The sequence below is a fragment of the Pteropus alecto genome, unplaced genomic scaffold, assembly GCF_000325575.1.
Source record: "Pteropus alecto unplaced genomic scaffold, ASM32557v1 scaffold276, whole genome shotgun sequence".
NCBI lineage: Eukaryota > Metazoa > Chordata > Mammalia > Chiroptera > Pteropodidae > Pteropus > Pteropus alecto.
The window spans coordinates 6828509-6846075 of NW_006438074.1; the positions used below are offsets into that span (position 1 = coordinate 6828509).

A 17567-nucleotide genomic window follows, 5' to 3' on the forward strand; every position below is an offset into this window, starting at 1 on the left:
TCATGGTTTGTCTCTGGGCCTCAGTTCCCCTCTTAAAATGGAAAGACTAGACTTTACAAGGTCAAAGTTTCTTTAGGCAGTAATGTGTTATGATCTCAAGACAAACCCATGAGTCCGCTCCTGATGAGGTGACCAAAGTCAGCAAAGGCCGGGACAGAACAATTTGCAGTTCCCAGTTTTGTCTATAGGCTTTTGCATGTGCTTTTCCCTGTTCATGGAATGCCTACCTTCCCTTTACCCACCTCTTTCTGCTTTCCTGGCTAACATCTTTCTAAAGTCAGTGTCAGCATAGACTGCCGCTTGCCCCATACTAGCGCCCCTTCTCACAAAGCATATTGCCTTGTGCTCTGCAGCGCTTACTCTCTTGAACTGTCTGTTGCCTTATTCTTCTTGACCTCATTGTGAGGACAGAGACTCTGCTATCACCTCTGTATCCTCATCTGGCTGGTGCGGATCCTAGAATGTGATATATATACAGTAAATGTTGCATGATTAAATGACCCCTCTTAGGCCAAGAAGTCCCAGTGCACTCTGGGAGCTGTTCTAGGTCTTCCCCAATCCCTACCTCACCAGCTCTCTGAGGACCTGTGTGTGGGTGCTGGAGAACCTTGAATAGTGCTGAGAATTGTTTTGAAGGTTCTCATTCTTGCAAAGCATTGGGTGATGTTGCCACCCTGCCCTAGGTACTCTTTCAAGGTGTTGCTTCCACCTGGGATGAGCCCCGGACTTTACACTGCTCCTCACCATCTCCAGTACTGGGGGAAGGGCGAGCAGGCACAAGCAGATTGCTGTCTCTGCCACCTGCCTGGGGCTGGGCCATCTGTTGCTTGCGGCAGTGGGTGGGGTGAAGGGTGAACAGCAACCTAATCTCCTTCACTGCTCTGACTACTCTGTAGAATCCAGCTCCCCCACCACCACGTCCCCGCCTCCCCACTCTGCTCTCTCTTCCAGGCCTCTGTTATGCTACCCTTCATCAAGATATTGTTTTTGTTCTAGCTGCTGCCCCTCACCACTCTGCTAGGAGAATCCTTGCTGCGTTTTTGTTTACTCTGTGAGTGTGCTTTGCCCTTTAGTCTATGCCCCCAAGAATCTTTATGTAATATAAGACGCAGCAGAAAAAAAAAAAACCTTTAGAAATGAAACTTTGGACCCCTGTTGGTCTCTGTTCAGATGCAAATGATGAGTCTCTTCCCATCAGAGCTTGTACCTTTGGGTTCACCACCCCCTTTTCCATCCCTCCTCCTGAGGAATCTTTGGACTACAGGAGTGGGCCGAATCAGTCAGGTGGAAAAGCTTGTGTTTCAAGCCTTGCCTCTTCTGGCCTTGTTTGGATATAGGAAAGAAGCAAGGAGAAAGTAACCTATCCCCATCACTCTTGATGGCTCTGGGTTTGGAGGTTCTGAACTGGTTGGTGTTTCTCTTTCTCTCTCTCTCTGCACACATAAAACTGTGAAAGGAGGTGGGATCGGGAGAATGCAGACAGTCTTTTTGTCATTTTTACCAAGTGAAGAGGTGACAAAGCAGGGAATAGAGGGGCAGCATACGCTAAACCAACTCTTCTCAAACGAGCATATGAATCACCTTGGCACTCTTATTAAAATGCAGATTCCGAATCAATAGATCAAGGATGAAGGCGAGTTTCAGAGTTTCTAGTAAGCTCCCAAATGATGCCAGTGCTGCTATTCCATAGCCTATATGTTATATAGCAAGGCCCTAGCTTTCCTCCTCCTCTTCTTCACACTGATTAAAAAGATTGACCTGGAGAAGGCAGGAGGGAGGCTAGTGAGGACATTTATATTTTAAATCTCAGAGCCTAGGCTGGCCTTTCACCAAGTGTTTACAGAGCCCTTACCTGGTTCTTCGTGCCTGAACTGGCTTCCCTGGAGCTTCCTTTGGCCCAATTTGGTTTCCACAGTGTAAGAACCTCTGTCCTTCAGAGGGTGGATGTGCATACTCACAACAAGACTGGATACTTTCCCTTTCTCTTTGGCTCATTGTAAGTAGATAAGGTCAAACCCAGCATTTCAAATAGAATTTCAGAGCTGGGAGAACTCTTAAGTCATCTTTCTCAACCCCTCTCTTTTACTTAGGAAGAAATGGGCCCAGAAAAGTTTTGTGATACGTTTAGAATCAAAACAGCTGGTAGCAGAGCTGGGATTAAAAGCCAGATATCTGAACCCCTAAGCTCCTCTCTCTCTGTTAGCGTCAACAGGAAAATCAAATTGTTTCGACGACAGGAGGTTGGACAAGAGGCCTTCCAGTAGTGTGAAGGAATTCTGCACTATGCACAACTGAAGTATATCTGCTGGCATTTACTGCTGCAGCTCAGCATTTATTCATGTAGGCCAGGGTTCCCAACTGTAGCACTGTCGAAATTTTGGGCCAAATAATTATTATGGGGGATTGTCCTGTGTATCATAGACTGTTTAGCAGCATCCCTGGCCTCTACCCACTAGATCTCAGGAGCATCCCCCACCTCCAAGTTATGACAATCAAAAATGCCTCCAGATGTTGTCAGATATCTTGGGAGGATGTGTAAAATTGTCCCCAGTTAAGAACCACTAGTTAGGCAATAAGTAATTTGGGGCAGAAGGTCCTTCTTGCACACTTAAACTAGGGTTTTTTAAGTACGTGTTAGTCTCAGGGTTAAAACGAAAATATAAAACATATGAGGCTTTGGCCTTCCTGGGACCTTACAGTTTAATTTACAGTTTAGTGGGGAGACGAGACCAACAAATACATGGAAAAGATCAATTGCCATCTTCAGTTACCCTCCAGGATGTAGAGTCCCAGGCCGAACTCTGAAGAATGGGGCGCCAGCCCATGGTACTTAATGAAGAGGAGATTTTGCTGCCCTGGGCTGGATTGTATAGCTAAGACTTGAGTAACTCTTATTTGTATCTTGAGTTATCCTTACCAGCCCTTCTCAAGGAGCATTCTTCCATTCTGAAAAACATTTCATCTGAATCTGTAGAGGTCAGACACATAAACCAACAGATGTATAAATTTGAAGGGAAGGAGGCCTATTTACACCTGATGCTGGTAAGGCTGACTCATTCCTTAATGAGATTTACTTTTTATTTCTAACTTTATTTTCTTCTGCTTTAGGATGAACCCTCTGATAGACCTTTCTTGTCTCTTTTCCAGTGTATTAAGCAATGTTGCCTCAAGGCTATGTAAGAGCTACAGTCTGTAATGTTCTGAGTACAGAGGTATAAAACATGGGTAAATGCCTATTTTGTGAGCCTAAGAAAGGGTCTTTACCCTTTTTTACTCTTCATAGGCTATTGTGCTTACAAATGTCAAGGCCACTGAGACCATCATCTTGCGCTCTCAGCACAAGATGAGAAAAAATATTACTGAAAAAATATTACTCCAGAGCACAAAAAGGATTAGTGATGGACACTTCACAGGTCTTATCAACTTTGCTTTAAACAGTGTCACACTGATTTTTTTTTTTCAATACTTTAAACATGATACTGTGTTGCTTCCTGGATTGCATTTTTATTACTAATTTTCAGCGTTTTGATTATGTACCTTATGTTTTCTTTTTGTGGTTCTCTTGGGGGGGGCGTTGATGAGCTTCTTGGATCTGCAGGTTTATAGTTTTTATCAAATTTGGAAATTTTCCAGACATTATTTCTTAAAAAATATTTTTTATGACTACCTATCCCCTGTCCATTATATATATGTTAGGCTGCTTAACATTATCCCACACTGGCTGATGTTCTTTGTGTGTCATTTTGGATAGTTTTTATTGCTATGTTTTTAAGTTCATTAATTTTTTTCCTCTACAGGGTCTAATCTGTTAATCTCATCCCATGTATTTTTCATTTCAGATATTTGTATCTTTCCTTCTAGAAGTTCAATTTGGGTCTCTTTCGTGTCTTCCATTTCTTTCTTCATCATACTCATGCCTTCTTTCTTGAACACATGGAGTATATTTATAATAGATTTTAATATCTTTGTCTAATTCTATCATTTGTATCATTTTTAGGCTTGTTTCTGCTGTTTTATTTTTCTCTAGTTATGGTTATTTTTTCTGCCTCTTTGCATGCCTGTTAATTTTTTATTTGAAGGTAGACAGTGAGTTTTATGTTGCTGGGTGCTGGAACTTTTGTGTATTTCTTTAAATATTTTTGGGCTTTGTTCTCAGAAGCAATTCAGTTACTTGGGATTGGTTTGATCCTTTCAAGTCTTGCTTTGCAGTTTTGTTAGGACAGGTCCAGAACAGCCTTTAGTCCAAGGCTAGCATGGTTGCACTACTGAGGCTAAACCCTTCTGAAGAGTCCATTGATGTCTTGTGTATTAGGAGATTTTTTTCTACTTCGGCCAGTGGGAATATGGCTCTCTGTGAGTCCTGGATTTTATGCTGCCTACTGTTTTCCATTGGTTCTTTCTCCACCTTGCTAGTTTTCTCACACACGCACAGATCAGTACTCAGCTAAAGACTCAGGAGGATCCCTCTACAAATCTGGAGCGTTTTCCTTTTGCAGCTACCTCCTTTCAATTACTTTGTCCTGCAAATTCTAGCCACCTTGGCTGCCCTAAATCCCCAACTCTCTCTTCAATTCAGCAAGATTATTTAAGTCTTTCATGTCTCTTCTCCCTACTCTGTAGCCTGGAAACTCTTTAGGGAGTTAGCTGGGGGCACTGGTAGGGCTTACTGTCCTGTTCTATTGTCAGATGTCTGAAAATCATTATTACATGTATTATAGCTGGCTTTCTAGTTGTTTAAAAAAAGAGAATAAATCTAGTCCCTGTTATTCCATCATGACTAGAGGTAAAAGTCCCTCAAACCATCACCTCAGACCAATTTTTAACCTTGGATGCCTTTTTTTCTCCTGTGTTCACTTGTTGAAAATGGATTCATTGAGACAGATTTTGTTATCGTGGCATGAACATACACATACACACTTTGAGCCTCCTTCCTGTACCTTCTGACCATGTTCCCATCTAACTCGGGCGACTCATTGCACAATTAGGCACAATTGATGAGCAAGTAGCAGGTGCTCAGCTGCTTTTCCATGAATTAGGCTCAAACAGCCCTGTGGGGGAAGGAGCATTAATACTCTATGTGCAGTGACCCTCCCATCTTACCTAGTCTTACTCTGTGTCGGATACTGTACTAAACTCTTTAAAAATGTGTGAATCATGGACACTTCGCCATTCTATGAAATAGGTATTGTTACCCCAGTTTTATATGTGACAAAACGGAGGCTCGCAGCAGTAAAGCAGTACACCTAGGGCCCATAAGAAGCAATAAGCAGAATCAGGATTTGAACTCCATTATGTGTGATTTTTAAAACCCACATTAATTGATCCGGTCATTAACTGTTTAATTTCTCTCTTCTGGGCTCCAGCCTACTTTTCTGTTTTGTCTTTGACAGTGGCTACATATCATCCATGTGTTTTCATTTTCTGCCTCATATTGTAGTTACTTGCATATGTGTCTTATCTCTTCAAGTTGAGTGTAAACTCTTTAAGGGCATGTGCTTTCCCCTATCTTTGTACCTTTCCTGGATTCTGGTATATGTAGGTGCTCAATATATGTATTGAATTAAGTCAGTAAGTTCTTTAAGAAAGATACGTATTGAGTCCAGATGCCTTGTCTGGAGGAAAATATCAGATTCTCTAGTGAATTAATGATGTTTCTTTCTCATTTTCTGTGTTTATTATATCCTTCTTAACAACTTCCAGGATGTTACCTGGCCTTTATGAAGTTCTTCATTTGGTATCTCTCCCTGAACTTTGACTAATTTGAGATTACTTTTGTAATCTCTATTTGGCAATTTAAGGGAATATCTCTTGTTGTTAATTATTCAGATTCCTTTCTTCTAGGGTCCTTATTTGGACCCCCACATGGAGAGAACTGGAAGTGTGATGAAGTTAGAACTGAATCATATAGACCTTGGTGGAGGGACAGTTAGAGGGTTACATAAGGGCATAAGTGGTGGCAGGGGCATGGGACTAATCTAAGAAGAAGGCATGGTGAGCAGGTTCCTGCTTCTCGTTTTTGCTTGGGGCTTCACTGTTCAACTTTGACAGCTTACAGGAAGTTGGGTAATTTGTGAGTAAGAGAACAGGAAGAGTTATCGTTTGGTTATAAATTAGGAGGCTTCTTAGAACAAGATGGAGAACATTTGGAGCCCAAAGACTGTATCTTGTTTGGCTTAAGTGCATACCTTGTTGGGACTGTTAATCTTCAGTAAATGGAGGTAAAGAACATACGAGAATCCTGAACCTGAACCAGAACCTCAGGGAAAAGTACTCAGGTGACATTTGAGTAGGAAGGAGGGAAATGGCAGATACTGGGACCATATTTATGGAGAACCTTAAGGCCTGAGAGACACTAGGCAAGGTCACCACCTCTCTGGCCCTGTCACTAGGTTGACTGTTTCTTCTCACTCAGGAAGCCTGCAGAAGAGGTAGCAGTTTCAGGGGAGGGGTGGCAGGGTAGAGAGGCTTTTTCGTTGAACACTAAGGAAGCAGGCAACTCTTTAATATTCATCCCCTCAGCTTCTCCCTAGCTTTAGTTAACCATTGCCCGTGGAAGTGTCAAGTCAGAGGGACTCTCCATGTGGTGTCTCTGAGCTATCTGGGCAGTCCAGGAAACCTTAACTCAAATCCTTGGGTTAAGTGAGAAGGTACAATTTATAAGATACAAATTTCCCCTATCCATCATCCATTCTTTTTTTCTCCCGTCTTTTCCGACTCCCCTCCCACCACCAAATAGTTTGCCCTTATTGTTTCCACTTTCTCATGTTGAATTCATGTTAAAGTCAATATGATCTGCCCTGACCATTTGATGAAACTACTCTTGATGAGGTCACTAGTGATCTCCTGGCAGCTGGATCCATTGGGTGTTTTTCAGTCTTCATCTTACAGGACCTTTGCTGCATCTGCCAACTCCCCCTCACATCTTCCTTGAATCCATGTGCCTCCCTTGACGTCTGTGACGCACACCTAGTTTCCTTGTACTTTGTGGAGTGTCTTGCATGGGCTCTCCTCTGATGTGCCTCTTTAAAGAGTTAGCGTTCTCCCCAGGGTTTTGTCCTTGATTCTCTCCTCTTCTTACTCAACTCTCTTTCTTAGGTGAATGCATCTATTTTGCATGGTTTCAACGAGCAGGCTTATAACTCCAGGTCTGTATCTCAAGCTCAGAGTGCTCTGCTGAATTTCATTCTCATTTCTGATTTGCCTGCTAGACCTCTCTACGTGGATATCCTCCAAGTACCTACAATTCAGCATACCCAAGAATAACCCAAACTGAATTTATGACATTCTTCAAAATCTGCTCATCTACCTTTGTTCTTTTACTCCTATGGGGGCTTCTATCATTCACACAGTTACTTAGGCCAGAAACCTAGGCATCAATCTTTATTGTTCGCACTCATTCCATCCTGTTAGTTTTTGTCATCTTCTACAGCATTTGGCACATCATGGACATGGAATAAATGAATAAATGAAAACGTTTTTTTATTTAATCTTAATTTAATTACAGTTTAGCACTTTGGTGTTGATAAAGCTGAAAGCCTGGTTACAGTCTAACCTTTGATTTTTGGCCACATTCAAATTATATTAAGGAGAAGGCACTTTTTAAAATTTAAAACAGAATATTTTGTGGAAGGATTAGACATCATTAGAAATGAGTGGATTGGCTGCTGTGCTATCTTTTAGGGCTGCTCTGAGGAGCTGCTGACTGTTATAGATGAAGTGGATGAAGTCAGATTGTGCTGGCCCAGGAGGGTGTTGTCCTTGGTGCTCATGGGAGTAGAGACAATGTGTTGTGGGTGAACTTGCCACATGCTACCAGTTTAATTCAAGGAACAGGTTAAGACTTTTCCATTGGGAAGGGTAATAAGCCCCCTTTTACTCACTGATGGATTTCCTAATTGTACCCTAGTGTTTCTAACAAATGCTGAGTACATATTTGTAACTGTCATGCTTTGCAGGTTTATCTCCCTTCCTTTCCATCCATCCTTCTAAATGAAAAAGAAAGAAAAGAAAAGGAGACAGTGACTTAATCATAGGATTTTGGAGCCAGAAAAACTTTTCAAGTAGCGGTCATCTAGCTCAGTCCTTACATTTTCAGATGATCATGAAGATCATGATAATAATGATTGATGGTGATAATAACTGTGATACCTACCAGTTTTGATGCCTCACTAAGTGCCAGGTACTACATTAAGTGCTTTACACGCATTTCTCCATATAATACTTACAATAGCCCTATGAGGTACCTATTATTAGTGCTGTTTTAGAGAGAAAGAAACAAGTTCCAGAAAGACTGGATAACTACACTGGGGTTAAAAGTATGCTGAAGCACAAGTATTGTGCAGAAGTAAAGCATCTTGCTTGCTCAAGGTCATGTTTTCCAGTTAGAGGGAGAACATCTGTAAAATCCAACTCTCCTAACCTTGAATTCAGTGAGCATATATTTTTGTTTTGACATGAGAATTCATTCTCTGTAGTCATTTTTGTCTCCTTTTTTGCTCAACCGCTTTTTATTTCAGTGACATTGAATGAAGTAGAGGAAAGGGTGGTTTAGAGTTGGGGTTTTTGGTGAAGTTTTAAAGTTTATTTTTAAATAGGCAGCCTTCCCAGGCTGACTGGGAATGTAGCAGAAGGCCTGAGAACCAGGAAGTGACACAGACCTGTTTATACCATTCCACTTGGAAGCCTTTGGAAAGCGATCCACAGAGATGGTAAAAAGTAAACATAACTCCATCAGCTAGTTAGAGGCAGAACTTTTCTTTCTTGGGCTTGCTCTTTTTGACCTGGGGAAAGTGTTTCGTGCACAGCTATGGGTACTTTGAAAACCAAAATCTACACTTAAACAGCCTCTTGAGTAAACACACACACACACCCCCACACATTTATTTCTTGTTACCAGACAGCAGCATTGAGTGAGTCTTGCAGATAAAACTATCACTTTTTTCTCTCTCTTTGCCATACTTTTTGTGAATTGTTCTTCCATTTCCTTTTCTTTCTTTGTAATTAGTGCTGTGCATGCAAAACTGTCCTGAGAGCTCACTAACTGTGTGCATTATCTTCAAGGTCCAGCTCAAAGCTTTCTCTTTCACCTTTCCCCTACTCCTAGTCTGAAGTCTTTGTTCCTATCTTCTCTGTGTTCTCATGGTACTTTTTAAAAACTTCTTTATTGGGCCCTAGTAACAATTTCACAGTGTCATGCAGATAAACATATAATTCTTCTTACATAGATTGTGAATTCCTTGAGTAAGAACTATACTCGCCCCACTTCATCTCTGTGATCACCGAAGCATTGTACTGAAGACAGCCAGTAAGTAAATATTTGTTGAATTGCAGTATAGTCACTGCAAACACAGAGCCCTTAAAAGTCAGATTTAGCAAATCAGCTTTCCAGACTTTATTTGCCAAGTGGGTATTGAAGCCTGCTTCACTCAGTTCTGTTGAGAACTAAGCAGAGGGATGTGATGACACATAGATGTATCTCTAGGGTCTACGGACCAATTTAGCTACTTCTGCCAAGCATCTGTTTTGCTACCTGGCTAAAACTTCAAGATTTATACACCCTTTTACCTTCCTGTTTTATACTGCTGCTACTTTGCCATCTCGTAATGCCTACACAAATTATGTCTTTTGGATTTATCTTTTTTCCACTTGATGTACCAGTAAATGCTGAGCATCTCAGGGCACGGAAAGAGGCAGAATTGGTGGTTTCTGAAGGAATTTACTGCCTGTAGTAAATGCAGCTTACCACAGTTAAGTAACTATGAGTGGACCATGGGGAGGGATATGATTGGTTGCCCCGTTCGTGGTCCAGGCAGTAATGCTAAGGGTTCAGAAGAGCCTTCCATGCTTGTGGGCTGAATTGATGATTTTCCCAGCAAAGAGGCAACTAAGCTTGACCTTGTATTGGAAAACAAAAGAGCACAGAGCCCTTTGCAATAGGAAGTCAGGAGGAGGAGAGACTTCTAGGCCTCTTAGATTCCATTTATCTATAAAATGAGGGTAACAACAGCTATTTAATGAGATAATGAGTGTGAGATAATGAGTGTTACATACATATGCATATATATGTAACACACATGTAAGCTCCATCCTCTAATCCTTTCCTGAAACATATTTAGACTAGGAGACTTCCTAGGACCCCTTAGACACAAATATTACTTTAGTGTAGACATACATAATTATTTAAGTTGTGGGGAGGGATTGCTAAGTTCCTTGAAATTATTTTTAGAACTTCATGGGAGAGAACTTTGGAAGTCATTTGTTTAACCTATTGGCTATTCTTTCCTATTCTAAACTAACTTTGTGTTTTGAGTCTAGTCTCAGGGCATATATTTCCAGTCCAGCTGAAACAGTGTTGTTTGGGAGTCTATTGGAGGCTCAGTCACAGCCTGTTGGAGCAGGAAGGGGCCTTAGCCAACACTAACTCGAATGCCTGCTGTTCCAGACACAGTCCTGCGTCCTTTATGTTTATCTCATTTCCACCTAACAACAACACAATGAGGGGGGTATTGTTTATTCATTTTATAGACGGGAACTGAAACTAATTTGTCCTAGACCACCAGGCTAATAATATCCAAGCGGACCAGAGATTCTGGTCTAGTTTGCAGCATCTTTCCACGATCCCAGCTTCCCTGAGAGATATTTAGTTGAACTATTCCATTTTGCTGATGAGGAAACAGGCATAGGGATGTGAAGTGAGTTGTCCTAGTTCAGCTCATCCCTTGTTGCTGAAGCTGGGACTATAGAAGTGGTTTCCTGCCTTCAGGGTCAGAAATTTATGGCCTAAGTAAGCCAAGTTCCTGCTCACAGGCATTCTGCCTTCTCTCTCTTTTTCTGTCCTGTCTTGAGTCTATCTTGTTTTGTTCTCTTCAGTCCTTCTCTCTTGCATCTTTTCTCTTTTTCTTGGCTGCTACAGCTCTGCAGTAATCCTTGTATGTGTAGAGGCTGGGTTTTTTTTTGTTGTTGTTGTTAGATGTTCATTATTTTTGGAAAGCACTTTAGGAACACTGTGTACGGATGGCCTATACAAATGTGCTGATGGATTGATTAAGCTCTAAATGGGAAAGTGGAGTTTTCTGAGTTTGCTGCAGTGCAGAGGGAGGTAGATGCTTGGATAGGTCTTGAGAGATATAGGAGGAAAGGACTGCTTGTGCAGAACAAAGAGGCAGGATTTCATATTTCTTCCTTCCAGTCAGAACTTTTATTGACTTTTGTTTTCGGAGGAAATACTTATGGGCCCCTCCTATTCCCTAGAAGACATTCCAGATTTCTCAGAACTGAAAGGGCATTTGGGGATCATCCAGGCTCACACCCCTGAGGACCAAAAAGAATGATTGACTTGCCTGAGGCTAATCCACTGTGGATTGGAGCTGGGATTTAGGGCTCCCTCCCGCATTCAGGTCCATGCTTCAGTCATCTTGCTGTTAGATTCTAGAAGAGAGATGTTGGAGACTGTTCAAGAGAAGGCTTAGGGATGGGTTGGTAGTGTGTCTGTTGGTGTTCCTGCTGTGTGAAGCCTGAGGAATAGCGTAGCAGGAAAGTGACAACCAGAAGATGTGGTGAGTAGTTCTGGGGGCACGACAAGGATACAAGGAATATCAGAGAAATTCAGAGGAACCTCCAACACCCACCCTACCATGGCTTTGGTGGCATATGAGGAAAGCTGAGGATTATTCTTGTGATTTGTAGGAAGTGAATTTTAACAAGGGTTTGATATTTGTCTTCTGGGCTTTGGAACTGGCATTTAAAAGGAAATGGATGAGGTAACTGTTCTGGCTCTCAATGGTCTCAAAGTCCAATAGAAGACTCTGTGCCTATTGAATTGCTCAGATGTTAGTGGCACAAAAGAAAGAGGAAGATACAGAGGTTAGCAAGATTGGAAGGAGCCATTTATCCACAGGGAGAAAAATAAACTGACAGCATCTATAAGTAACAATTTCGTCATTTTGGGGGAAGAGTCAGAGGCATGAAGATCTGATCAACATTTAGATATCTCTTGCTGCTGTGACCCAGCCATTTCAGGTTGAGTAAGAGTGAAGAGGGTACATTTTGAAGGGAAGAAAAAGAGAGGTAAGGAAGCATGTTAGTCACGTCTCTTACCACACCCTCAGGGGAACTTTGAACTTGACAGTTAGGACTTCTCATCACCAGGCACTGAAGTATAATCAACTGGTTAAATTCTGTCCACACTTCAAGAACGGTTCATTGTCTTTCTCCATCGCGTGACAATGTCAGGGTCAGTGAAGATGGTAAATCAAAGGAATAAACTTTCTCATTCTAGATTCTACACCACCACCATCCCCTTTCTGTACTAGTTTGAGGCAAAAAAAAAGGATTTATATTGGTTTTACCTATCCAATTCCCTCTCCTAACTAATGGAAGATGGGCCATAGTTTAGGAAATAATTTATCCTGAAAATTACATGTAAACTAGGCTGACCTCACAGAACTGTAGAGAAACCCACCTAGCACCTGAGAGCCAAACTTCACAGAGTCAGGACCCTTTTATCTCCACAGAGGAGGGGTCACTAGAGTGTGACTCAACCCTTCCCCTCCAGCAGGACTATGACTTTCTCCACAGGGTAGACCCCAATGCAGTCAGGCATACGGCTTGAGGAAATCTGGACCCTGGGGGACAGGGTGCCCTTCCTATTTCATGGCTGGCCCCACCTGCTACTGCTGCCTCCTCAGGCTGTGCTCCATTTTTGAGGATGACTTCCAGGACACCTTTAATCTTAGCAGTCTCTTGGGTTAACCTGGAAGCATCTATGACAACAACAAGCAAGCAAACCATGAGAACTTTGGGCTCGTATTCCAGGTTCTCCATAACACCATGAGCCTGCCATGCTTGTCATCATCATTTTATGATGAGCAATTTCTCAGATAGGCCTATGCTATCTTGGCTTCTGGACTATGATTGTAAATAGAAGGACCTGAGATTTTCCAATTTACAGAGCAGTCCCTCTTATGTCACTTTGAGCCTCACTAGAGACTAATGAGATTCAGAGCAAGCAACAGCCCCAGTTTACAGATGAAGAAACATAGGCAGGGATGAGGTAAGTGGCTTCCTCAAGATCAGAGCCATGGCTTAAGAGCAGTGCTCTTCCTCTTGGAGGGTCACTGTGGACAGGAAATGAGTGTTCATGACATCACATTCGGCAGAGCACAGTCACCCAGCTTTTGGTATTCTGGGTTCACAGAGGTGGGATAGGCCGGACCCTGCCCTTAAGGGGCTGACAGTCTAGCTTATGGGGTCTCCCTTTACCACATTCTATTGGGGCAGCAGCACTAGTCCCAAGAAAGAAAATAAGGTGAATGAATGCAGGTTTTCCATGATGCCTCACCCTGGGTTTCAGAGGGGAAAGCTGGCCGCTGGAGGGAGAGATGGCTTATGTAAAGAGAAGCTTGGATGCCATAGAGAATTCTGTGGCTCTGAGAGACCATAGAGAGTTTTTTAGATGTGGACACGGAAGTCAGAGGATCTTCATGACCAGCCAGCTGGTTGGTGGCAGAGGTGGGACTAACTCGTAGCCCCTGGCCCTCTTCTCTCTCATCACTTCCAATTTTAGATGTTATATGTCTTGTAAGGATGGATGAGTGCAGGCTTTGAAAATGAAGCTTAGTTCCAGTTCCTCTTTAATCATAATTTTTAATTTTTTCTATTGTGGTAAAATACACATAAAATAAAATTGATCATCTTAACCATTTTTAAGTGTACAGAACAGTGGTCTTAAGTACATTTGAAATGTTATATGACAATCCATCTCCATAACTTTTTTCATCTTGCAAAACTGAAGCTCTGTACCCATTAAGCAATATAACTTCCCATTCTTCCCTCCTGACAACCACCATTTTATTTTCTGTCTCTACTTAATCATACGTTTTTTAAATTAGGGGAAGTTGTCACTCCTATACCAAAGGAACACTGAAGTGAAATGTATTCTTTTTTTCTTTTTTCTTTTTTTTTTTTAAGTTTTCGTGTACATGTTTCTCTAGGGATAATGAAAACCTAGTCTTAATATGTTCTAAAGTGTTTTTCTTTTGACTTGATCTAAAGCCACAATTCAAGGACAGGACTGCCTGCCGGCCTGCCTGCCGGCCTGCCTGCCTGCCTTCTATCCATTTGTCCTTCTGTATTCAAAGCAGATCCTTTCTTAACTGATGAGATATATAGTGTGACCCTTTCTCCACAGCTGGATTCTCCCATTTTGGGCAATACCCTGAGGTTGTGGGGATTGGCTTTTCTCTGTATTATTTCTAAAGCACTGACCCTTGGCCCAGCTTTGCATGTAAACACTCCATTGACTGCCCTCTGTTCACCTTTTTTCTTGGCAAAGCCCTCATTTCTGTCACCTCATCTATTCTGTACTTGATCAGGTCTTAGGCTTCATGGTGGAATTGGTCCCTTAGCCCAGGTAGCTGCTTGAGCAGTAAGGGAGGAGCCAGCTATTTCTTTAAAACAAAACAAAACAGGAGCTCATATGTGTGCATCTTTTTCCCAGTTCCATACTGTCTCCTCCCCATAGTATTCCTGAGTCTGGCAAACATTTGCTACCAGCCGTCAGGTGCCAGGCCCTGTGCTGGCTTTTGAAGATTCCAAGTTGACTAATTCACAGTTCCTGCCTTCAAGAAACTTTGAGTCTAGTAAGGTGAGACAGATAAACAAATAGATGTAATAACCTGTTAGAGGTGCAGTCAGATTAGGGTGTTAAAGGCACTTTGGGAGTGAGAAGGGGTTTTTTCCTACTGGAGGTGGGCATGGTGTGAAGCATCAGAAAATAATTCCTCCAAGAAAATACCCTCTGTTGAGCTCTGAAAGTAACTCTATTCCTGGCAGAGGGAGCAGTCAGGTTAATTTGAATGTCAGTATATAGAGGGAGGAGACAGGTAGTCTATTGGAAGGCCTTGCAACATTGATTTTATTTTATATTTTATCTTTGAATAGGTAATGCATACACAAGGGACAGCACTCAAGGAGATTAAAAGGGAATACATTCAGTGCAAAATGAATTTTTTTTCCCTGTTAACCATTCATTTCCCCTCTCTGAAGGCAATTGTTAGCTACCAGTTTGTTGTGCATTATTCCAGAGAAATTTTCAGACGTGTGTGTGTGTGTGTGTGTCCTCTAAAAATAATACACACAAATGGTTTTCTTCACATACTTATTTTGAAAGTCATTCCATATTATTACAGACTGAATTGCCCACCTCTTTTTCAACTACTGCATAGTATTCTGTTATATGGGTGTATGGCAACTTATTTAGTCCCCATTCAAGCTTTGCCAGTACAAATAATGCAGTGAATATTCTACATAGATGTCATTGCACACATGTGATTTCTGAGGACAGATTCTAGAAATAGAAGTGATAACTCAGAGAATATGTGCATTTTTGACAGATATTATCAAATTGCTCTCCAAAGAGCTCTGCATTAATTATAAAATACTAAATTTAAGATTCTTTACTACTTGGAGACTGCCCTTTCCCCAATCCTCTAAAATCCCTGCCAGAGCTTCTTAAATGAATTTGGTGTTATAACTTCCTATTTCTAATCTTTGTGGCTCTACATGGTTTTCAGGGTACAGTTTAAACTCCTTAGTTTAGCCTCTAGCCTCTGCTAAGAGAGCTGTGCTCTCATTGTTCTGATCCATTTGTCTGGTATTGCCTTTTCCTTCTTTTTCAGTAGACACATCCTTTAGTAGTCAGCTTAGCATCACCTCCTCTGGGTAGACTTTCCTGATGATCTCCAGTCATGCACAGAACACTTAAGCACCACTCTGGTCTGGCCTCATCCATTCACTACAGAAATATTTGTTGTGCACATGCTATGATGTGGCACAGGCAGGTGTCATTCTTGATGATCCACTGGTTGTTGCCTTGAGAGACCAGTGACTGCCTGGTAGGGTTACCTACTATGGCTGCATGTAAAACAGCAGCACCAAAGGGCCCATTGCTAATTGACTGGTGGCCCTGGGCATATCTTTTAACCTCTTCAGACCTTGGTTTTAGCATCTGTCAAATGAGGAGGTGAAGTCTGATGACCTCCAAGGTCCCCACAGCTCAGATCTCATTAATAACAGCAATAACATCCCTTGATTACTGAGGACTTGTAAAGTTCCAAGCACTGTGTCAAGTGCTTCATTTCGTCCTAATCCTTACATTAGCCGTGTGAAGAGAGTATAGTTAGTGCTCCCATTTTATAGATGAGGATACTGAGGCTAAGAGAGTAATTTGTCCGTAATAGAGGAAACATTTGAATTCTGGCATTCTGACCTAACCATTCTTAGCCACATAAATATATACAAATTCCGCATGTTTATACACATAATTTTTGTACTGTTTTGGGTCACTTGCAGACTTCACTCCTTGGCCTCTCCATTGAATCATCCTGTTCTACAGGAAAGGCTCAAGTTGGATTCTGGGTAGAAGCTGGGGACAGAAGACTTGGACAGTTACAACTATTTGAGGACCCAGTGGCTAGCTGTATTCTTGAACCTCTGGCTCATGTTCATCGAAGACCCTCATAGTTCATTTTCCTTTGGACTGAGACAACTCATATTGTTATTTGCAGTAACTCTCTTTAGAAGGGGAGCATAGGCCTGAGTCAAGGCTTCAGATATGGATTAAAGTCAGATGATATCTCTGACAGAGTCTCAGGGGCATCCTTTATTAGAGTTGTAGATGGCAGGCTCCCCTATCTATTTACATAAGGCCTTATTAATGGAGAAGGAGATGTTTATGGAATGAAAATTTAAAAAGGATGCGTAATCATATTATTTGGAATACCTGTTATAAACTAGGATAAATGAAATCAAATGAGTTAAGTAAAATATAATGGGCCTATATCATAATGTATCATCAACCCAACTGCTTCCCTGAAGGCATGTAGAAAAACTTTAAAAATCTTGACCCCTGAAATTTTTTTTTTTTTTTAAGTTACTGGTTTCTATTTTTCTGAAGTCTTTCTCTGAACTAGAGTGGGTGGTGGGGCTAATTAACAATTGTAATCATCCTCTCCCCAAGTCATTGGCAGGTACAGCCAACAAGTATGGCCTCTGGGGTCACAGGTGTGTCAGGTGAGCCTTGATTGATTAATTCATATTTGAGATTCATGGCTGTTGAGTCAGTCAGATCCTCAGGGGCTCATCTAGCCTCTGGTGGCTGAGCAGGCCAGGCCTGGACCCTTGGCTCCCACTGCTGCATTCCCTCTCTAGGCGGTGTAGTTCTCCCTTTAAGATACGTGTTCTCTCTTTTTTTTTTTTTTTTCTTTTCTTTCGGTTACTTAAACTTGCTCGGAGTCCAAGTGGCAAAGGCAAAGCTAGACTGTGGTGTAGCAGCTCTGGGTCAACAGCTGCCTCTCTCTTCTCTGCCGGAGCCTCTGAGGCACGCAGCCAGGCAGAGTTGGGGCAGACTGAAAGCTTTGCCGTGCCTACAGATTTCCCGGTGAGCCAGAGCTTGTCTCCTCATCCTATCGCAAGGATCTGGCTCCTGGATGCTGACACTGATGGCAGCTTGCTGCAGGCTTTGGCATTTTTCCAGGGAGGGATTGAAAAGCCACTTGATGTGCTTGCCT

General features: G+C 42.0%; 1 protein-coding gene across 3 annotated transcripts in view; it reads left to right on the forward strand.

The window, feature by feature from the left end:
* Positions 1-17567, forward strand: part of SUSD6 (sushi domain containing 6) — an 85341-nt gene that overhangs the window by 22538 nt on the left and 45236 nt on the right. The gene's annotated exons all lie outside the window — the stretch shown is intronic.